The following is a 23728-nucleotide window of genomic DNA, read 5'->3' on the forward strand; positions in this document are numbered from 1 at the left end:
AATATGTAAAATAAATGTAGTGGACTAAACATTTGCATACAAAGTGGAGTGAAAATATAAAGTCAAATCATCTTTTGAAAATACTCAAGTAAAATACGTACAGTACAGTAGTTACACCACTGATGACAGTAAAAGTTGCACATCATATAGTTATTTTACAATAGTTATAATAAACACTGCAACAACGGCTTCTGTTGTCCTGTCTGCATATGTACCTTAAGAAGTCAGTTTATCATTTATTCCATTTGAATTTTGTATCAATAACCTAAATCTGCAAAGCACCTAGTAACAAAATATGTAAAATAAATGTAGTGGAGTAAAAGTATAATTACATAAAGAGACATCTTGTGTAAATAGTTCTCAAGTAAAGTAAAAGTGCCTGTACATGTTTGTTTGATTATAACGCTGATTACAGTTAAGGTTACATATCAAGTGTTTTATTTAATGATATAAATGAAAAACAGTGCAAAGTGGCTAACCCTTTTCTGTTGTCATGTCTGATTGTGTACCTTAGCAAGTCAGTTTATCATTTATTGCATGACAGAATAACTGCTCCCACAGTTCCTGCTCATTGTTCCCTGAGCACCATTTCCTCTGGGAACTTCTCAGCCTTGGGTATGGGGGACTGGGATAATTACTGGAAACCCAGATGGGGGCAGGGAACGTCCTGGCTGTAAATGGCCCTTTCTTTTCGGCCTGATTGGGGCTGGTCCACTCCCCCTTGTTGCTACTTCATTGGCCTAAGCCAACATCAATCTGTTGATTTCCAGGTCGCCCTCAAGTTTGAAACTTTTTTTTTTCACAAGGAGTAGGAGGAGGAGGATTCAGGTTACAATTTGTAACCGATCTCACGGGGCAGCAGAAGAAACACTCTTTCAATAATTCACACTTTGATACTCGAAACAAGAAGGAGCTGCGGGGAGGGTGCTGCTTTTTTTTATCCGATGAAAAACAAGCGAACAAACAGAAACATGAAGTGACTTTCCCTGCGCTGCCAGGATGAAAACTTGAGATTTAAATCCAATTTAGGTGTCTTCTTGTCGGCTTACCTTTCTCCTGAGTCCCGCTGAGGTGAGTCCATCATGCCCTCTTAACGGTCGAGTTGTTTTAAATGTAACATCTCATAAACTGACACTAACGGTCGAGTAGTTTAACATTTAAGGTCTCGTAAACTGACATTAACGGTCGCCTAATATCAGAGGCCTGTGTGGTCAAATCACACCCACATTATTAGCCCGTTATCATGTTTATTTTTGTCCTTTTTAGCCACTTTTTCACGGTTTAAAACGTATATTAGCTTCATGTAACTACGTTTTGTTTGCTAACTTACATATCTTTCTGTGACAGGCTTTATTTTTACTCCGAAGTTAGCGGAAGTAACGGTCAAGAATGTCAGTTAGTCAACCTGTTGGAAACAAAATCCAAAGTAGCCTCAAACCACATTAGTTGCATATTGGGACTGTAAATATGTTAGTTTGACTTTTTAAGGGTGTTGTTAACCCATGAAAAGGGTGTCTTAGTGTCAATTTTAAGAAATTATTGTGATCTTTTATACACTTAAATAGATATATTAACTATGTTTGAGTATTCATTCATTTCGTTTTATTGGCATATTTTAACAGCTTCTCTGTTTTGTGTCATTGCACCTTGTATTTTTGACTTTTTGTATTTTTTGTATATATTTTGCCAAATATTATGTCACATTATCACAGTATACAGACATCCAAAACAGAAACCAAATGTAAGTAGTGAGGGGAAATATTACACAACACAATATTGTTTGCATGGGTTTTGAATGATCAAGGTAGTGGGCGTTTCTTTTTTTAAGGTTGATTATTTTCTCACTTTCTTTACACATTGTTTATGTTTAGGTGAATTGTCAATGAGTAGACGATTGGCTACCCAAATATATTACAATTAGGCACCATTATCAACGGATGTAAGAAATATAACATATAATGTCGCTCTTAGTTTTATGTAATGGATTGTCCAAAATTCAGTTTCAATATTTAACCAAATCTCATCAGCAGGAAGTGGATGTGGAAAACAGTGAAGGTTGCTTATCCAGTTAAGCCCCATGCCCCGTTTTGCCAGCAACATCTTGGAAGAAACAGCGCCTGAGGGCTTCTTAACATTTAACAAACTATGAATGTGTCATCACCATACCCACTTAACGGGAAGAAACTCAGCTATCAGACAATATTAACAATTTTTAGCTAAACGAAACACAAGGGTAATACCAAGCTTCTGAATTAGCCCTGAGCGAAAAAATGCTAACGCACTTAGCACAGAACTCACGGTAAAATATCCTTATTACTTATCGGATCTGCACAAAAAAGATATCAGATTAAAGCTGAGATCCCACAGATTCTAGAAATATAAGTATCATCACTGTGCGACCAAAGCTCGTGGCAGGGGAAGCAAACCCAGACAACACACCACGTAGCTTTACGGAGCAAAAACTACAAATATGTCTTACCTTTTGCTGTTTCTGATCAAAAGTTGTGTTCAATTGCATTAAAACGATAAAAACGCTGCTGAAGGTTAATCCAATGTGACTGTCACTTTGAAATGATTACTGATAATCCATCATATTTATGTCAATAACGGAGTTTTCATATATAGCTGCTATGATAGCAACCAGAGTGTATGACAGCTTCCGGTTTTGGGCATTCTGGCTACGCATCACTCATTCACCAATGGGTAATGTTTAGATGGATTTAGGAACTTCCCCTCTATTCTAGTGGCTCTAACGGTTAAAAAGAGGTGTTAATCATTTAAATCGACCGAGGGGTTGCAGAGATATGGCAAATGCACGCAAATGACCCAAGAAGTGGGTTTTTTTCTAATAAGTCTCTCTAAATCTCTACTTATTATATGTTATAGTTTGGATTCCTTAAGCTTTTAGTCTCCGATCCCATCATTCAAGGGTGGTTTTCACTATAAGTAATGGTTTTATTTTGGACGGACACTATATTTTAAATGTTTTTACTATGTTAAATCAGAATTTACTTTAAAATAAAAAAAATCTATATTGATTCTGACTTTTCCACATCCAACTCACAGGCTTATCATTGCTTTGAGAAAAAAGATGATTAATTTACCCCTTTTTAGAAGTAAAGCTATAGTCATTTGTTCTGGGAATGTCATATTCGAGCCTGAGGTCTGAAAAACAGGCTCAGGGCTTAACTGGATTTATTAGGTTTATGTTGTATTGATAGTCATGAAAAACATTGCAGAATAGTTAACCATATTTGGTGTCATGTGAAAGCAATGTTTGGAAATCTTTCATTGATATCATCTCAATTTCAGACCTTTTGCTGGACACTCCAACATCTTTGCTGAATCTTATAAGAAAAAATATTTAAAATTGTAGTTTGCATACTTATTCCTACCTTTTATATAATAGCCTCAATATATATGATCTCCATCTTTTGCAGTAATTGGATAAAAAGAGACTACACTTTTTCAAGAGCACCATATATAGAACATATAATGATGCAATAATCGTATGTTTAACATCCATGTTGAAGTTCACAACTTACCATTTTTTTTAAAGAAATAAAGTACTTCTAAGAACTAAACTGACTAGACTTTCCTCCCTGCTAGTTTAAACACCTATTAAGCTTATGTGGCTCCAGTGTCTGAGTTTCCAGACTGAGACTGCAGACATGTGTTTTGCAAACACTGATATGTTTTGTAACACGTTGCTGTGTTCACGTTGTAAAGCTTTGAGTGAGGATGAATGGCTTCAGTGTGCAGCCGGGCTCTGGCAGGTAACGGCCCACATTATCATGCACTGCCTCCACACACATGTCGGATGAATTATAGCCTTGGATCAGGACTCACTGCCTCTCCCTGTGAGTGTATCAGAGGTGAAGCGATATGGTGATTCTTAACCGTCTCTGTTCAATTTGCCAAGGCGTCTTTGTGTCTGTGTTGTTGGAAGCATTGCTGACAACCATTGAGCTGAAAAATGCATTGAAACTGAAAAACTGCAGGACTTTATTTCAACTACTTCTGTATTAAATTATATCGGCTAATGTTCCTTAAGACACAGACTAAATACCATATAACTTTTTTTGAATCCATGAATGTATTAAGCAGCGACTATTTTGATTTTCGATCAACTTGTTTCAGCCATTTTTCAAGCAAAATGCCAAACTTTGACTAGTTTCAGCCACTTAACTGTATTTATCAAAGGTATGTTAATATCTTTGGGACTTGGACATCGACAATATGGTATCAAATACTGATTCATTTCATTATAATTGTTTGGACTATATAATGCTCGGAAATGGTGAAAAATGTTCATCCACATTTCCTATGATCCAAGGTAATGTCTTTTAATGCGTTTTTTGTCAGTCAAAAACCCCAAAATATTCACTTTATTATAATATCGAACAGGGTAAAGCTGAATATCTCCATATTTGATTGTCTGAAAACAGCATTAACCAGAAGTTAAATGACCTTTTTGGCATGAGGCCCCTTTGAAAAGAACCAATATCTTCATTGTATGTAGAATATTTGTGGGTTTTAGTCTTCCTATTTTAAAACTATTTTTTGCAATTTTTTTGTATAAATGATAAGTCAGCTCATTCATATGATAATTGATAATGACACAACTATAATCGTTAGCCCTAAAATAATCCATTTGATGTCCATTGGCATGGAAATATAGAATTACAATAAAAGTCCTTTTTGTTTTTAGATTTCATCCTTGACTGGTTTTAATGAATATTAGCTTTTCATCATTAATCATAGCTTTGTGCTTGACAACAGCTTCATTATTGTCTCAGTGCATTGTGTTTCTGCAAGACAAGAAAAAATAATAATGATATACGATAATTGCCCGTCAATGGCAGGATTTAGTGAGCCTGCTCTATGTATATTTCAGTGTAACTGTAGATCCCCGCCTCCCAGTGTCTTTGTAGAACAAGACAATACAGTCAGGTTGCCATACTTCCCACCCCTATGTCGTTTTATGAAAGGCCTGAAATCGCAGTGGTAATGCTGGAAACACTAGAGAGAAGCCATGGTAACTCCCCGAACAAAACCAGAAAGGTGTTGATCTGCTTTTTACTACGCTGCAAAGTTCAGCCGAGCAAGCAGGTGGCCTCCAGTTTCCCTGGAAACCCGAAACACTCTGAGCATGTGGCCTCGTCTGAAAGAGCAGAGCCGCATGTCCTGCAAACATCACGGCATTATTTGAAAATGAGACACGGGCCTTTCTGCTAATCATTCGAGATTAGACCGGGGTCATTTATTAGTCACAAAGTAAAGTGCTTTCTGTTTCCACTGAATGATTTCCATTCCTGCTGGTCAGTGGTGGAAGAAGTATTCAGATCCTTTACTAAATTAAAAGTGCTCAAACCACACTGTAAATATACTCTGATAAAATGAAATGTTCTTCCTTTGGAAATGATACTTAAAGGCGGGGTAGGTAAGTTTGAGAAACCGGCTCGAGATACACTTAGTTATATTCCATGGAATGCTCTTAACATCCTGATAGCAATGAATATCTGAAGTGCTTTGACAAAAAATCCATACAAAAGGGTCATCTGTGGAAGCCGTAGTTCTGTAAAAAGCACGACCAATCATCTGATCCGGCCCGGCTAAAGTAACTGGATGGCCTACCTGCCTGTCAGCCTTTCATCTGTGCACAAACTTACCTCGTGCCCTCATTGGTCATGTGCGCGTTTGTGTGTGTTGGAGGAGGGGCTCTGTAAGGAAGTGGCAGATTTTCTCTGGTCGTGTATTTTCAAATTCTAGCGATCTCGAGCCGGTTTCTCAAACTTACATACCCTACCTTTAAGTGTAATTCAGAAATCCTTTATTCGTCCCATAGTAGGAGCATTTACATTATTACAGTGAAGGGGACAGTATAGATAAAAAATAAAATAAAAAGTAGACTAACTTGTACACATAATAATCGTTTCTAAAATAAATAAAGTGGCAGCATTATAGAAATATGTTAACATATAAAAGTAGAAGCCAGATAACAGCAGGTAATATTTAAAGGATATAGTAGTGCAAAAACCATATCAAAATGTACTTAAAGTATTAAAAGTAGCCAATGCATAAATTAACAAAAAATGAAGCAGGAATATTATTTAAGTATGTATGGATGCTAATTCATTATCTCCTTATGTAACAAACTCATTTCATAGTTTATAAAGTTATTCCTTTTTTAAAAAAAAGTTAAAAGTATATTTTTCTTTATGAATCTTTGTATAAAACTGCCTAATAAAAAGTAGCTAGTAACAATGAGAGTATAATAAATGAAGTGTAGTAACAAAAAATAACGTTTGAGGAGCACAACATGTCCTTACCCCAAGTGAAGGAGTTCAAGTATCTCGGGATCTTGTTCTCGAGTGAGGGAACAATGGAGCGTGAGATGGGCCGGAGAATCGGAGCAGCGGGAGCGGTACTGCAGTCGCTTTACCGCACCGTACGAAAAGAGAGCTGAGCTAGAAGGCAAAGCTAGACAGGTCTACCGGGACAGTTTTGTTCCTACCCTCACCTATGGTCATGAAGGATGGGTCATGACCGAAAGAACGAGATCGCGGATACAAGCGGCCGAGATGGGTTTTCTCCGCAGGGTGGCTGGTGTCTCCCTTAGGGATAAGGTGAGAAGTTCAGTCATCCGGGAGGAACTCGGAGTTGAACCGCTCCTCCTTCGCGTCGAAAGGAGCCAGTTGAGGTGGTTCAGGCACCTAGTTAGGATGCCACCTTGGCGCCTCCCTAGGGAGGTGTTCCAGGTGACCGAGGGGTAGACATAGGACCAGGTGGAGGGACTATATCTCTTCGCTGGCCTTGGAGCGCCCCAGTCAGAGCTGGTTGATGTGGCCAGGGAAAGGAACGTTTGAGGCTCTCTGCTGGAACTGCTGCCCCCGCGACCCGACCACGGATAAGCGGGAGAAGATGGATGGATGGATGGATGGATGGATGGAGCACAAAATGGAAATACTCAAGTGAATTACAAGTCCTTCCAATTTGCATTCAAGCACAATACTTGAGTAAATGTACTTAGTAACTTTCCACCACTGCTGTGGTTTTGCCCCTCCATTGACCCAGTTAACAAATGATGCTCTCTGGAGGCTTGAGGTGAATAAAAAGGCTCTTAATGTGCCCTGCGCTTATGTCCTTAATTAGAATGTCACAGGCCCAGACATCCTTCATAGCTCAAGCACCGGTTAGCACCTTGATTATGTCTGGCATTACGTGCAGTGCTGCTAATTATAATGCAAATAATATGTCATTAAAACTTGGACCTCGCACTCAAAGTGATACTTGTGAAAGTGATACGTCAGCTTGAGAGACAGGTTAAATAACATAGACATTTTTATTTAATTTACTTGTAGATCCATGATCAACTATCTTGACTATTTAATCATTTTTCTGCCATTTTTCAAGCAAAGATGCCAAACTTTTCCTGGTTTCAGCTTCTCAGTTGTATGGATTTGCTGCTTTTCTGTTATATAGCATATTTAAAGAGGAAATCATCTGCTCTTTTTCAGGTTCATATTTGTATTTAGTATCTCTACTGTGACATGTCTCCATGCTTTAATGTTCAGAAAGCTCTTTATTGTTCTCATACTGCCTGTGCTGCAGCACCTCTTTTCACCCTCTGTCTGAAACCAGAGCCCAGTCTGCTCTGATTGGTTAGCTGGCCGGCTCTGTTGAGATTTGCCAACCGCTTAGAGATGTCCCACCCCCTTAGCCTTACGAACATGTACGTAGGCCTGTCACGATAATTAATTGTGTTGGACGATACATTTTTCTGGAAATTATTGCGATAAACGATAATATTGTCGGCACCGTTTTAAGACCATTTTAGACATAATGATAATATATAATAATAATTCAAGTAAATCCTTTCAAACATAACTTTTTATTGAACATTCAACATTGCAAATGAAATGTGAAATAATATTAAAATATATAAATTATATATAATAAATAAAACCAATTAATTAAATTATAATAAATTAATTAAATCACACAACCAAAACAATAAATTAAATAGAGTCAGGCTGGAAAACAGAGCTCTCACTCTCATATATATAAATAAATAAATCAATATGAGCACACATTATCTCACAAGCAAAAAAAACCTCCTTAAAACAACAGTCAAGTGTACAGTCCACTGTCAAAGACCCAGATGCCTCAACAGGCCATATCCAAATCTGTTTTTCTAAGTTTTCGAGCAAGGAACACCAACATGTTTGCATTGTCGGGCGGGAGCTCTCCATCTCCAGCTGCCGTCTTTGCTCCCAGCTGGGAAAACGGAATGGGGTGGTTGTGTTTTAGGTGGTTTAAAATGCGTGGTATTGCCTGCTTTTGTCGCTACCTTTTTTAAACCAATGCGACACACCGCCCGGCTCATTCAAGTCCGTAGGTTCGCCTCGTTGATTTGGTTTGAATCCAAAATACTGCCACACCGGAGAATCGAGATGTGTAGTTAGGTTTTGTAACCAATTCCATTTCACTTTAAATTCCCCGCAAGTAAGTCACACGTTGTCTCCCGCTTGTCGCTATATTATTAATTTGGCTGCTACGCTGCTGCACGTGCACGCGGAGTGTCCTGACCTGGCTGTGTGTCAGCCCCGCCCCTCACAGCGCGCCTGGCAGCCACAGCGCTCCAGGCTAAAATGCTGGTCACATCTTTATGTAAACGGCAATTTATCGAGCTCAGAAAAGTTATCGAGTCCATTTTTATTTATCGTACGATAAGTCAATTTATCGATTATCGCGACAGGCCTACATGTACGATGTGTTGGAGCGCTAGCCAATAGAAGCAGGAGTGTTACACAGTGATGTCTCTGTGTTCCGGACATTAACAAAGAAGTCAAATGGAGATGTTTTAAAACCTATAACACACAACAGGAAACAGAAAAAGCTTAATAAGGCCCCTGGATGTCGTTTGTTTTGGACTGTACATTTGCAACAGGGCAGCTAATAACAATTGTTGTCATTATAGATTAATTGTGTGGTCTCTAAATCCTTGAAGTAAAGTGGAATGTAAAGTGAAATGCTTGTAAAAGTGAATGGACTGCCCTTTATTCTTTGTTAATCCTTCCTTGTGTTTGCTATTTCAACTGAGCTTACCATAAAACAACATCATTTTAATGCTAGAACAAATGTTTTCAGTGTGCGTGTTGTGCTGGCCCTCAGGCAGCAGCGACTGTATTCCCAGTCTTATTTTGCATGCGTAACACTGACTGATGTTCCTAAATTAACAGCATCCGCTCACAGTCACTGTCCTCCTTTTTTATTTTGGCACTTCACCCTTTCCCCCTCATCTCTGCCCCGACCTGTTGCACCTGCTCATCCTTAGCCTCCCGGTCTATTTCAGTCCAAATCGGCTAGGCTGAATTATTAATCCACCTTCCATTATGCTGATGTGTTAATTATTAATTGTTCAGCTGGTGCATGGCAGATCTGAGAAAACTGTTAAAGAAGTGGAGGATGGGGCCCGGTGTCTGAGCGGAAGGCACTTCTTGGCCGATTCTCTGCAGATCTGCACAGATGATAACTGTGTGGGAGGATTACAAAGTCACTGCAGCATATACCTTCATGCAAAGATCTACAAAGCATGTCTCGCATATCTGTTCGGATGTAATTATGGCTCTTATGTCAGTGTGCACATAGAGCCATTATGCAGACACACTCGCCTGTCGTATACAATAGTCACCTCTCTTATTAGCAGTCACTGGTGTGCAGCATCTCGAGAGAAGAGCGAGACAAACACTACAAAAGTTGATGAAAGATGAAATTGCGGCATCCTGATATCCTGCTGTTGTTTCCCTCACAGTGGAGCGTTTACTTGTCCTTGTGTGTGAACACAAAGCACGGATGTTCCTTATATAACAGCCAGGACTGTCTATTGTTTCTCAAATTGGCAACGGGTTATATCATACAGCTGGGGGAGAATCTGCGGAGAAAGACGTTTTCAGATTTTCCCGATAACAATTCATTTTAATGACATCCGTAATGCCTTCGGTTATGATCAAGAAGCTTTCTTTTTTTTTAAACTTTCCCTCAGGGGACCAAAGTTTTCTCGTTATTTTGTGAAATGTTGTGAAGCTTTTATTCAAAGCTGGCTTTGGAAAAGATGGTAACGGTTGTAGACTTCACATGTTTTTTAAGCCACCTTTTATTCGTGGGAGTTCAACAGCAAAAGCAAACACAACGTTGAAAGTACTGTGTACTCAGTGAAATATCATTTAATCCAGTTCAACAGCCCTGCAGTAAACACTTCCTTTAAGATGCTTATCATGTTGATTGAGTGCCCCATTGTATTGTTTAGAAAGTCTTTTATATTAGAGTTGAAATGATAGTTGGGGGACAGAAATATAATAAGTAACCAGTTAAATCTGAGCAAATGGTTGAATCAACAGAAGTCTTTTTCCTGCACAGCCTTTGCACAGGGCTCCAATAGGACAACAGATGTTACTGTTAGGATTCCCATAGTGGTCCGTCTCTTTATAGGTGAGGAGATTAGTTGATTAAAGAGGGACATATTTACATGCACTAAAACCTATAGAACACACTACATGGAAAGGGAACACCCCAAAAAGAATAATATTAATGAATGGATCATTCATGTACAAAAAAATCCAGTGCAGATTTTTCAATAGTGAAACGTGTTGGTAGCAGCATCTTTAACTTGAGCCTGTGTGCGATACTCATAGTTTTCATGTAGTTTTGACCATTTTAGTATTTATTTTTCTATTGTACAGTTGAGAGCAGCAGGAGGGAGGAGATGGGGAGAGGGGGGGGGGCGACATATGGTGAAGGTCATCGCCCTGGAGGACGTCTCCGTCACATGGTGTGTGTCTTGGAGCTTTAAAAGGATCAATTAAAAGGAAAGTTTGGGTTGTTTGAAGAGGAGCTATGTGATGTACTTCAGTGTGGTAACTACAGTAGGCGATAAGCATGACCCCCAAGTTGGAGAAAACAGACAGAAATAACACAACGCATTGTGGACCAGGGCAACAGCAACACATGAAAGAAATCAAAATCAGTTTAAGTGTTTGCTCTAATTAGAATATTCTCACCAATTAACCTTAAGACAGCACCTTTAAGGTCCTTACACACCAAGCCGATTTCGGCCGTTGATAGATGTCTGGCCGTCGATGAGCGTCCGGTCGCCCTACTCAGATTGGTGTGTCCCGCCCTGTCTTGTCTTTTTGGCCGTGCCGACCCGTTCCACCGCCGATTCTGTCGGCTAAAGGCCGTCGGCCAAAAAAGTCACTGATTGGCTGTTCAGCTTAGCGAATCAGTGCATGAGAAGCTAAACGGAAGTGAGGGACCCAAACGATTAAGAAGGCAAATCTGAGATTTCATTGAACTCCAGCTCTCGACACAGGTTCGGGAAAGTCTCATGAGCTTCTCGCTGTCGAGTGAAAATGGAACATGCTATTTGTTGTTTGTTTATATCAGCAGTCTGTTCTTCTTCTCTCGGTGTGTCACGCAGTCTGTCTTCCGGTTGTTGCCTCTTTTGAATGACGAATACACACTACCGCCACCTGCTGGTAAGGAGAGTTATTGCCACTCACGCATGCGCAGTTCGTACGTACGTGCTACTTGGCCGTCGGCTGAAGTCTTTGCGGTGTGTTCCAGTGCGACTGTTGGCCAAGACGCAGGAGACGAGAGGCGACACAACAGTCGTGTTCCGTCGGGACGTGTTCTCTGGTGTCAGTTTGGTGTGTAGGCCCCTTTTTATATGTAACACAGTGGCCACAATGAATTTTATTGCACACTACTTCATCTTGATATGTTTATGTACATTTGTTATTCTGGTGCAACTGTTACAAAACCTAATTTCCCCTTGGGATTTATCAAAGTATTCTTATTTTCTGATGTATGAGTGGGAACTGAAGCCACAGACTCCATTGACAAACAAAAAAGTAATTTGACTTTTGCAACACATGTTTCTGATCGTTATTGTGTGACTTTGCTTTGTTCGGATTCACCAAAGTCAGAAATAAAACTAGCTTCTCATTTGAGGCAGCAGTAGACCAGACACCCTTGTATCATGCAAAGGTAAAATGGCTTTTTGTGTCAATGGGGTCAGGTTGCTTTGAAGAGCGCATGCTTTAGTTTCCTGTTAGAGGGCTGCAAGGTAAATCTGTGAAAATATTCTAAATATAGCATTCACAATATTTAGATGTCTCTAGGCAGTACAATGCTATACTTCCTGTCTGTTTTCTGAAAACTGGGGGTGTGCAAGACTCCATCCACTGTATAAAAAAACCCGGACATGTTCAGTACGCGGTGTAAAAAGGGGTTACAGACGGGCAGATTATACGGTTGTTTGTGTGATTGCATGATTGTGATTTGCTCAGAAACGTACTTAGAGAGCAGTAAATCCTCACAAACAGAGCTGTGTTCAGTAATCTTCTCCGTCCTGCAGCTCTGGAGGTTGTCTCAGCTGATGGAGTCCTCTCTGTCAGGGTCACAGTGTTCAACCGTCCATGTGACCACTCATCCCTGCAGAATATGAAAGTCGTGACATTTCCTGCTGCCATCAACCAATCACTAGAAGTGTCAAAGAAAGTTCTCTGCCAAAGACTATGAACAATAGAATCGGAATCTAGTTTATTGCCAGGTATGTTTAATCATACAAGGGAATTGCTTTGGTGTACGATGGTGCAAACATAAACAACATAAGAAGAAAATAAGTTGTAAGAGAAGGTCAAAAGTATAAGGATCTTTTAGTAAACATTTAGTAAAATGAATTTATGACAAACTTCAGTGTGTTCTATTTTTGAAGTGTTGGGCTGTGCAGAGACTGTTTTTCCCCCCGTAATTTTAAAAGCTTGATTGAGGTAACATTACGTAATTTTTTTGGAAATAGCCAAAAACTGTTTTCAGCTTAAAATAGATGTAAACAATAAGGGAAAAAAGTCAAACCTACAATATTAGCTTTTTCACTATCTTATAGTAAGGCTGGAAGGCTGACAGGCAGGTAGGCCATCCAGTTATTTTAGCCGGGCCGGCTCAGATGATTGGTGGTGCTTTTTACAGCGCCACGGCTTCCACAGATGAAATATTTATATATATTTATTGTCAAAGCATTTAATGTATTCATTGCTTTCGGGATGTTAAGAGCATTCCATGGAATATAACAAAAAGTGTTTCTGAAGTGAATTACCTAACACCTTTAATAGTGAAATGAGTTGTTAGCTGCAGCACTAATTTGAATCCCTTTGAAGTTCCCCTATTATGCAAAATCTACTTTTTCGTATTTGTATACATAAACATGTGTCCCCTCTGAATAAAGAGACTCTGAAAGTTTCAGGAACAAAGACCTATACCTATAAAAACCAGTCTGAAAATGAGCTGATTGGATTTGGCCACTTTGTGATGTCACAATTTTTTTTGGCTTGTGTAACCATTAGCCAATCAGCATACGTCAGAGTCTAATCCCGGCTACTCCAAATAAGGGCAAAGAGGCGGAGCCGAGGCGGGAGCTGCTGCCTCCGAACTGGAAGTAAACAGAGCTAGCTTAGGCTAAGAAGCTAAGCTAACATGAAATACGTGCATACCAAGTTACTGCTAACAGTGTAGTTCCCATATATAAACGTTACATTCATAATCAAATGAGACAATCTGCAGGAGAATTAGCTATATTTTGTTATTCTTAATGCTTGTCTTTCACACGTTAAGAAAAGACGGACTCCACCGCCCGGCCCCGGACCTAACGGAGCCGCAGTGGGCTAGCTCCGGGACACCGGCTGGAGCTAGCCCCCTGCGGCTCCGTTAGCTCCGGCGGCCACCACTGGGATAATTGGGTCCCCTATTAACACTTGCTCCCGTTTAGCATTATGGGCGTCATAGCCATAGACTATAAAAGTCTTACCCAAGGCTGAATCATAAACTAAAATGTATATAGTATAAAGGGTTACGTCCTTAGCTGGCTAATAAGTAACAAGCTAAGCTACCAAGCACACAAACACCTGTGAACGGGATTAACATGTATAATATTATCATTTTAGACTTCTTGGAAATTCTGTTAGTACATTCAAGCGCACAGCACAACATTTTAATTGTCTGGTATTTGTAACAATATTCCCTAAAAGGCACAATCACCATGAACACGGCTAAAGCTAAAGGGTCAAGTACAGTAACTACAACTAACTAACGTTGTAGCCTCTATGGTTGTAGCCTAGCAGAGTGGACAAGTTGCTGTTAGCTGACAGTGAGGCATGTACATGTCCATCAAAGTGACCACGCCCTAATTTATGCAAAAGCTTTAAGGCTTAATACTAATTAAACAGATGACTTGAGAAAAAATTCACCCCCCAAATCCATATTCATGAAGGGGGGATCTAACTATACAGAGAATATGGTTTTTTGAAACACGATGTAAACATGTTTAATTCTGCTCTAAAGTTGGGCCTTTTAACATTGGGGTCTATGGAAATTGCTCACTTCTGCAGACTGCTCCTACTGGCCACTAGATGAACTGCAGTTTGAGGCACTTCCGCATTGGCGTCCCGGCTCTTCCCCAGAGTTTGCCGCTTGGTTCTTTGTAACCAAATCTCTCTCAGAGGGGCGTGGGGAGGGGCTCCTTATTTTCATCTAAAGTAACAGACAGAGAATCAGCACTTTGGAAACAGGGCTGAAACAGAGGGGGTTATGGGATGCTGCAATGATCTGTTTGGTGTTTGGAGCCACACACTTCAGAGACATGTTGTATATATCTGAGACCTATAATATATTGATGAAAAACAGTATAAAAGTGGACCTTTAAGCTTCTGAAATATGATCAGTAGATAAAAGTCGAGTAATCTTTTCCGCTGCCTTCAACCAATTGCTTGTCACGGAAAGTTCTCTGCCAAATCTTTTTTCAGCATCTTTTAGTGGCTAAACATAGAACATGTTTTTATTGGTTTTCTGGGCTTATTCTGGCTGTTATCAGCGCCACCAAGCTGTCTAGATTGGCAGCAGGTTTTAGAGTTTGGTTATTTTCGGTTGCTGTGGCCTCTTCTTGCTCGTGAGGCACGATGGTGTGCATTTGAGTGGGCGGGTGCTACAGGTGTGTCCAATTTCTGGCTCCTTCTCACCTGTCACATCTTGGCTTCAGTTTGACGGACACGTGAGTGCATTCGATGCCGAGGAGGCTGTATCCCTTTAGAAAACCAATGCCACGCTCACATCATGTTGGATTTACTCTAAATATGAGCTGCCAAAAGGGAACAAAATGTTCACGTTGAGTAGTATTTGTCGATTTTGTGGATGTACTTTCCTGTAGAGAGCTCTTTTTCGGTCTTTATATATAGCAGTAATGGATTAAAAAAAACTGCAGCTGGTTCAGTAACATGTATGCGGGTTTGTTGTTGTCCTCTTGGGCTCTTTAAAAATGGTGATTACCTTCTGTGATTTGAAGGGGTGGATCAAACGTAGCTTATGACCACTTGAAGAGGAGCAATTTCTTCTGGAGATCTCTTAATAGTTGATGAGTTGGAAACAGTTCAACCAGTGCTATTGGTTGGTAAAATGTCTTTCTTCTGTTGTTTTTATATGAAGGATTCAGGATTAAAGGATCCACTATTTTACAACAAGACATAACAGTGTTTAGCCGTGCATCTTGATGCAGTTTGTAGGAGCAAGTTTATTTATATAGCACCGTTCAACACAAGGCAATTCAAAGTGCTGTGTTGTCATAGGAACAAAAGGCAATATTTTGTCGTGTTGAACTTCAACAAATAAACACTTTTGACTAGTTTTAGTACCTAAATCTCAATGACGTCAAGACATTTAGTTCAAGTTTTAGAAAAGAATAACAAATCTGCCTGTTGCATGAATTAAACAGTCTCTATTCTGCTTTTTGGGGCCCTCTCCTCTAGTGTGTTAAATAGGGTTTTGTGCATGTAAATGGTCTGCAAAGGCTAAAATCCCCGTGTTCCCTCCAGAGGGGATTTCCCACACACTCCCCCCTGCCTGAAACCCCTCCATTGCACTCCCTTTTATACTTCCTGAACATAGTGACATCACTATGAAACACTCACGTTTCTATTGGCTAGCGCTCCAACACATTGTACGTGATAGGCTAAGGGGCGGGACATCTCTAAGTGGTTGATCAATCACAACAGAGCCGGCCAGCTAACCAATCAGAGCAGACTGGGCTCTGGTTTCAGACAGAGGTTGAAAAGAGGTGCTGCAGCACAGGCAGTGAGAACAATAAAGAGCTTTTTGAACATTAAAGGGGACCTATCATGCAAAATGCACTTTTTGATGTCTTTTATACATAAATATGTGTCCACGGTGTGTCAGGGAACTCACGCAGCGTCAGAAAATAAAAACCCGCTCTCTTTTCCTCCGTACCCAAATCTCTAAAAACGGGGGAACAACGGAGCTGATCCAGATTTGCGTCCGATATGACGTAATATCTGAAATGTGGATCCACGGGCCTATCAGAAAAGTTGCTATCAGAAACAATGCCCGACTGTTTTGGACGTAATATGGTCGGTGTTGTCATTAGCACCGCTAACACTCAGAGCTAACCTGTACAGGAGAGCATGTGTGTGAAGAAGCAGGAAATAAAAAGGAACTCACCTTGTGGTATAACCGGCAAAAGAGAAAGCCTTTGAGCTCCATACTGTTTCAGAAATACTCCTTGATAATCCATGATATGGCGTTTCATCACGGCAGTATTTAGTTTAAACAGTAGCTGCCGGGTCCCGCATGAGCTCAGCCCCCTCCTTTTTTATAAAAAATTTTTTTTTTTACTTCATATACCTCATTCCCACCAACGCAACTCAAGTTCAAGCTCCGTGCTAGAGCTTTTCAGGTTCAGAACCGGTTCTTTGTTTTAGCTCCGGCTCTCTTCACACCGCCCAGAGTCCGACTGGTGCTGCGTCAATGCGTCATCGTTTTCGTCATGACGTAACCGTTTGCGTGCCTGCTTCATAAAGCCAAACCGTGCGGAAACCCCTCACAGCTGACACCGACAACAACAACAATGGCCGATTGTGCTCCAGCTTCCTCTGTACCTCTTCAGAAGACCAGATTCCCAGTAGGTAGCTGGTCTCTTCAGTGGACCACTGCTGCTTGTTAAGTACATCGTTGTGTACAAACTGGACAAAATGCGGGCTTTTTGTTGTTGTTCAGGAGTTGATCCCGCCCCTGCCCCTGCCCCCCCCCTCGACGTAAGCGTGACGTATGTGGTGCTTTTGCTCTGGCCGGGCAATTCTTTGGTACTTGAAATGAACCGGATTCCGGAGCTAAGAGGCTGCTCCACTGCGGTGTGAACAGGAAAACCCGGTGCTTTTCAAGCTCCAGCTCCGAACCGGCCCTGTAACACTGTTGGTGTGAATGAGGTATTAGACATGTTTTTAATATATTTTTATATATCTGAGACCTAGGCTATTTCCTAAAAATAGCATGATAGGTGACCTTTAAAGCATGGAGACATGTCACAGTAGAGGCACAAAATACTAATGTGAACCTTAAAATGAGCAGAATACGGCCCCTTTAAACTGGTTAGGCTAGCTGCCTCTTTTTCTCAGAAATTGGCCAATTTCAAAACTGTAACTTGTAAAACTGATAGGTCGTGTGGCTTTTCACCAAATCACGAAGTAAAACTTGACTCAATATTGACACTGACGGGATTACTTTCCATCAGTAGCAATATCTGGGTTGTTTGTGGGGGGAAATATAGGAGATGAAATTGTTTTTTGGAAGTTGTGAATCGATTCAGAGTGTAAGAAGAATCTTGACTCTTACATACATCGTTTTTCTTTCCACCACCTTGAATCAGTCTTTTTCTGACCGCCATCCCTCCTGTCTGCACCTGCTGCAGGGTGTGAGCGTCCCTGGCTGGGAACATTACCCAGACTCCCTCACTGCCATCAGACATCTATCTAACCTCGTATAGGGTCCAGTTTCATTTCCATGAGTCATGTTTGCTTAGCGTTTTCCTGCATGTCTTGTTTTACTCGAGCTGATGATTGTGTAGCTTGTCTGCCTGCAGTAATTACGCTGCTGCAATCTGTCTTTGTTTTTCATCCTCAGCGGCAGCGAAAACAGACTCATCAGAGCGCAGATGTTTGATTTCTGCACGAGGCGTTGGCTGTGTATTCTTGCACTCAGCAGTTTTCATCGCTGTCATGTCTGATTCAGCCTTAAATCCGTTAAGATTTAACCTCTATAAATACTATGGAGACGCTGTGTCAGTGCTAGCCTGGCTGTCCCTGAACACCAGACTTCACAGGCCATTTAGATCTGGCACTAACCACTCTCATGCTGCACAGTCGCCCGAAAAAAAAGGATTTCTTGATCGAAAACCATTTCATTACTCAGAGCTCCTCTTCCCCCCAAGGGCCTTTTTTCTTGAGATTTCTCGTTTTGACCAAATAAGAGGGAGGAAAGAGAGGAGTGAAGATCTCCCTCCATCTAAAGGATAAGAGTGCCAGGGGCTGATATATCACTCTTCATCTGTGAGGGAAGACAGATTATCTGAGGTGCCAAATTGGGATGGGCAATATGGCCCAAATCTTTCCAAATGGTTTGCTAGAACCATATGCTACTTAATCACATTTGGATATATACTTTATTTAATTGTAATTTAGTTCATCGCTACCTGAATAAACTAAATTAAGATATGGTGAGGTCAATCAAACCAAGACATCACGTGAGAACAGCCATCGCGATGGAGGGGTACAGGAATGAGTCCTAAATCTAAAATGAATTGGCATTTTAGCCCTCATCTCAAGTTAATGTTTTTGAATGAGCTTTTGGTTGTTAGCCTGATATAAGGTCTGTGGTTAACACAAGCTGAAGAGACTTAGCGGTGGTGACGTGAAGTCATGTGACCGTGTGTAGATCGTTTAAGCCTAACGTTAGCTTTCCTTTCCGGCCAATACATTTCGAGCTTCAACTATAATAAATGTGGTGTTAATATGGGGAGATTATCCTGCTGAACAAAACGTTTAATTATCATAAACATGTGTTTTTTTACACGGAGCAATATTCAAAAGTCCAAAGGAGAAATCCCATTGCTTTTAGTGAAGGAGCCTTAGCGATGCTAACTACCAGGTCCGTGAACAAAAATCCTTCATCCCTGCTCGACTGCATTGCAGAGTATTTACCGGTAAACACATTTCTACTACTTTCATATCGCCCAGCCTTAGTGTTAAAGTGTTGGTATTCATGTGCCTAAAGTCCCTCTATTACATACTTTACTTTTGTGCTGTTTGAGGACAGGCCACACACAGAGTTATGAGTGGCTCCGACAAGAGTGGAGTTTAATGGGCAAAACGAAATCACCCTACAATCTGAAAAAGAGCTTTCTTAATGTGCCATTACGGCACTTTTGTAAACTCTGGAGAGGAGGTGGATGCAGACTAACTCTAAGTGTTGCAGTAAGCTATTGTCCTCCTGAGGCTCATCGCTGTGATTACAGCCTTACAGCCTGACAGATAGACAAAGTGATTATTTTCAATCACAGCTCACATAGATATAAAGCTCTCAGGTTTTTTTCCCTCCTCCTTCATTCTGATCATTAGTGTCCATCTCCTTGTTATACATTTCACACTCATTGCATCAGGGTCTGTATAACAAGTGCTGCAAGTTTAGAGTTAGAGAAGCGGTCGATGGGGAGCTGCCGGTGGTGGTTGATCAGAAAAGCCAGAGGCCAGATTAAAAGCCTGCACCTATAGGAGCACTTAACTACTGAAATTAGTACCGTTCTAGATCTGTGCTGCAGCCAATTGCTTTACAGTTGGTTCAACTCACCGAAACACACCAAGCCGATTTTCAGCGTCGATGTCTGGCCGCCGATGAGCGTCCTGTCACCCTACTCAGATTGGTGTGTCCCGCCCCGTCGTGTCTTTTCGGACGTGCCGACACCTTCCGTCGTTAAAAGGCCGTCGGCTAAAGAAATCACTTTGATTGGCTGTTCAGCTAGCGAATCAGTGCATGAGAAGTGAAACGGAAGTGAGGGACCCAAACAAACTATTAAGAAGACAAATCTGAGATTTTATTTAACTCCAGCTCTCGACGCAGGTTCGGGGAAGCCCCATGAGCTTCTGCTGTAGAGTGGAAATGGAACACGCTATTTGTTGTTTGTTTAAATCACGCAGTCTGTTCTTCTTCTCTCGGTTATCACGCAGTCTGTCTTCTGGTTGTTGCCTCTTTTGAATCACGAATACACACTACCGCCGCCTGCTGGTAAGGAGAGGTATTGCCACTCACGCATGCGCAGTTCGTACGTGCTACTTGGCCGTCGGATGAAGTCTTTGCGGTGTGTTCCAGTGCGACTGTTGGGCAAGACGCAGGAGACGTGAGGCGATACAACAGTCGGGTCCGTCGGGACGTGTTCTTTGGTGTCAGCTTGGTGTGTAAGGACCTTAAGAACCATTTTGCTTTTCCACCGAGCAAACCTGTAGGAGCCTCGTCTTGACGTTCACATCCGCTGCTATTCTCAGCAACATCAGCATGAATATGGAGGCCAGCAACTGTACGTCACCTCCTGGTGAAATTTCTGGTCGAAACAAAAAAACGCAGCCAAATGTAAATAGTTTCATCATGCCTAAAGGCTAATGTATCGTGTATTGGACGTCAAACAACAGAAAGGTCCAAAACTAAGATTTTCTTTACTTTTATTTGATGAAAAGATGGTCAAATATCTTCAGGCCTTCCACAGAGAGGACGGAGATTGTGATCAAAGAGACCCGGTCTGTCAACGCTGTACTTCTGTGGGAAACATCACAGCAACATTATGATGCTAATGATGATGATCAATCTTCGGAGTAGACATTTGTAATGTCTAAAGTCAAAGTAGTGACTGTAGGTGCTGCATTGAAATATAACACACTGAAAACCCAAGGGTATCCCAGTGTAAGTGTTAGGATGCTGTCTGGCACTTGTCCAGCGGCAGATTGAACGACATCCATTCCATATTGCTTGATTTAACTAAATATATTGACGCCAATCAATGACTTCCAATGACATTGTTTGATTGTTTCTGACCATCGTAATTGGGCTCCTTGTAGATACAAATTGCTCTGTTTTCTAAATGTTTTGTTTTGATTTGTAAAAAACTCAGAATCTGTATTTACTGCCAGTCAAATGTTTTCACCCAAAAAGGGGCGGAGCCATGATGTGCAGGGAGAGTACCCAGGTGGGTTGCTCTCATCGATATGCCGTTTTCTACGGGCATATTTGACTGCCATATTTCTCACTATGATCTGTCTTCTGGTCCTCGCCATGAACTGTCTTATCCCAGGTTAATCTTGCCCTAACCTTGGCTCTTGGTGTTTGCTAAAAATATAGTTTGGGGCAGATTTTGAAAAAGAATTAGCGTCTCTGCAGTGAAAAGACTAGAAAATGGTTCACATACAGACAGGTTTTCCTGCACCAGCCCTTTAGCAACCTGGGAACAAGGTAAATGAGAGGGGGAGTAAAACTAGCACAAGACAGTAAATAAATGACCTCTCATTGAACACCTACTTTTCCCTCCATGTCTCAGGATTGATATATAACACAACCCCCCCCCCCTCTCTCTCGTCTTGTGTCTCCTCGCGGGGAAGCTTCCTGCTGACGCTCTCTCCAAGGAGTCGTATTGATATTCTTAGAGAGGCATTGCGGAGCGAAAGAGAGGAGTTGGGGGGTGAAAGTCATTGTAGCTGCAGACACTCTGCCTTCTAGTACCAACAGTAAGAATCACAAGTCACCCAGCAGGATGTGTCACTATTCATTCTGTCTGCTGCACTCACACTGGATTTTTCTTATTATTATTCCAAAGCGCATGGAAAGGCAATTTGCCAATCATGCAGATTTTCAGTTAAGCTTTCGGGTAGCTTTCATGTGGAGGAGATTAAGCCCCTATTGTGATGTGAATGGGACACTTTGCCTAAACGTGTTTATTGTATTCTCTCTGTGACAGTCGCCTATTAGGCTGAATTGAGCATGCTGCTGACAGAGAGAGGTATTAAGGAAATAAGATCTGACTGTTTTTTTATTTTATCCCCCCGAGGTACAAGAAGTGCTTTATTATTTTCCTGTGGTTGCAGCACAATAAGGCTGGGTATTGTTTAAAAATGTCCCAATACCGGTGCTGATCCCATACAAATACTGTGCTTATAAACGTGTTTTGCCTCGAGAGAAGAAGAGATTAGTTCATTAAGTGATTAGTCTGTCAGCAGCAAATTAATCTGCAAATACTTTGTTAACCGTTTAGCGTGCAACAGCTCCAACCTTTCCCCGGTTTTGATGATTTGTTGCTTTTCTCAGTTTTATATCAGAGTAAACTTTATGTGTTAGTGTTTTGGACGGATGCGAGACATTTTCTAAATGTCACCCTGACCTCCAGGAAACTAACGCTGACATTTACACCGGTTTCTGACATTTAAGGCGCCAAACAATGGACTGATAGAGGAAGCAATTGGCAGGTTAATCGATAATGACAGTAATATCTAGTTGCAGCCCATGAATGAACGAGTGAAATCTTCTCAAATTGTTAACTTGCCTCAATTAAAATGTTTGCTCTTATAGTGGCAAATACATTGAATTCATATTTTAAAAATGAGCACAAAAAGGTGGAGCATTCAATACCAGCTGTTGGTTCTCGACCGTTTTCATACATGCAATACAGGGGGGTTCGTGGTTTGAATTTAGAATTGAGCCGTGCCTTATAGATACTATCTCTTTACGTTAGTGAGCCGGATCATTTGGCTGTTTCGGCTCCCAAACGGCTCTTCATGTTACCACAGTTTACCATGGAGCCTCAGTTTTTTTGGGACGCCCTCTGCTCGAGTTCAGGGCGTCCCGAGCTGAACAGGTCAAATGACGGCAAGACGCCCCCCTGGCGGAAACGCTGATCATCATCATGAGGAAACAATTGCATCTAAATGTTTAGTTTTCACCTACAAAACTCTGCAGACAAAAGCCGAAACACTTTGTTTGATAAGATGAGTGACAGAAAATCTGAACGGGTTTTGATTTAGATTGTCATTAAGTTACTTTTCCAAATAAGTTCAAAAGCAAAAATGACATTCAATCTGTTGTCATCTTTTTGCATGTGAGAATTTGCAGATTTTCTTATATTTTGAAGTAAAATTTTTGATAAACTTTTTGAAAATCTAAGTTTGACAATGTTTATTTCAAAAAGAAAAAGGATAGCCTTGGCTTTTGGTTATGTACTGTATGAGGTTTTTTATTAGCAATGTTAATGACAATAATTGGTAGACGCAGACCTCTTGTAACATCATTAAAATGAATTCTATGGATTTGCTATTGATGAAACTAATATGCTTTCATTATCTGTATAATTGCATCGGAATATATTTTAGAAAACTGTGGCCATGTCAAAATGCAGCCATCATTCATGCTTGCTGTTTTGAAAAAACATGTTATTTTTGTCGGCTTACTCCCGTGTACTCACAGGTTGGTTTCCTTTGAGAGTGGTGAAGGTTAGCGAGGGAGTGTATGGGGAAATAGATTAATGTTATTTTTCAAAAACCGAGTGTACACACCTTAAGAAGCGACCTGCAGAAGGCTTTGAGTCGCACCGGCTGAAATGATGCTGCCTCATTTGAGGAGGAGAGATTGAAGGCTGGGGGTGGAGTATGACCTCCGCTATTCATGAGCCTCCAACATGGGGGAAGACTTTCACTGAGTCACTCTCACACACTCTAGGAAATAACATCATACATAAATCAAGCAACACGCGTGCTGGGAATAAGTTTGCTTCACCTTCACACTTTGTTCTCCG

The 23728-nt window shown here is 40.9% G+C and overlaps 1 protein-coding gene and 1 long non-coding RNA gene across 2 annotated transcripts in view; one reads left to right on the top strand and one right to left on the bottom strand.

The window, feature by feature from the left end:
• The first annotated feature begins 192 nt into the window (after window positions 1-192).
• tnfaip8l1 (tumor necrosis factor, alpha-induced protein 8-like 1) overlaps window positions 193-23728 on the top strand; it is a 30181-nt gene continuing 6645 nt past the window's right edge. The window contains exon 1 of the mRNA XM_079692493.1: window positions 193-1071. The gene's annotated coding sequence lies outside the window, so the exon portion shown is untranslated. The remainder of the gene's footprint in view (window positions 1072-23728) is intronic.
• The window catches only part of LOC307046230, a 49524-nt gene continuing 35572 nt past the window's right edge, over window positions 9777-23728 (bottom strand). The window contains exons 3-4 of the long non-coding RNA XR_013810110.1: window positions 12362-12498; window positions 9777-10849 (exon numbers count right to left, since the gene is read on the bottom strand). This is a non-coding gene — a long non-coding RNA (uncharacterized lncRNA). The remainder of the gene's footprint in view (window positions 10850-12361; window positions 12499-23728) is intronic.

The sequence above is a fragment of the Notothenia rossii genome (genome assembly GCF_949606895.1).
Source record: "Notothenia rossii genome assembly, chromosome: 1".
Lineage (NCBI taxonomy): Eukaryota > Metazoa > Chordata > Actinopteri > Perciformes > Nototheniidae > Notothenia > Notothenia rossii.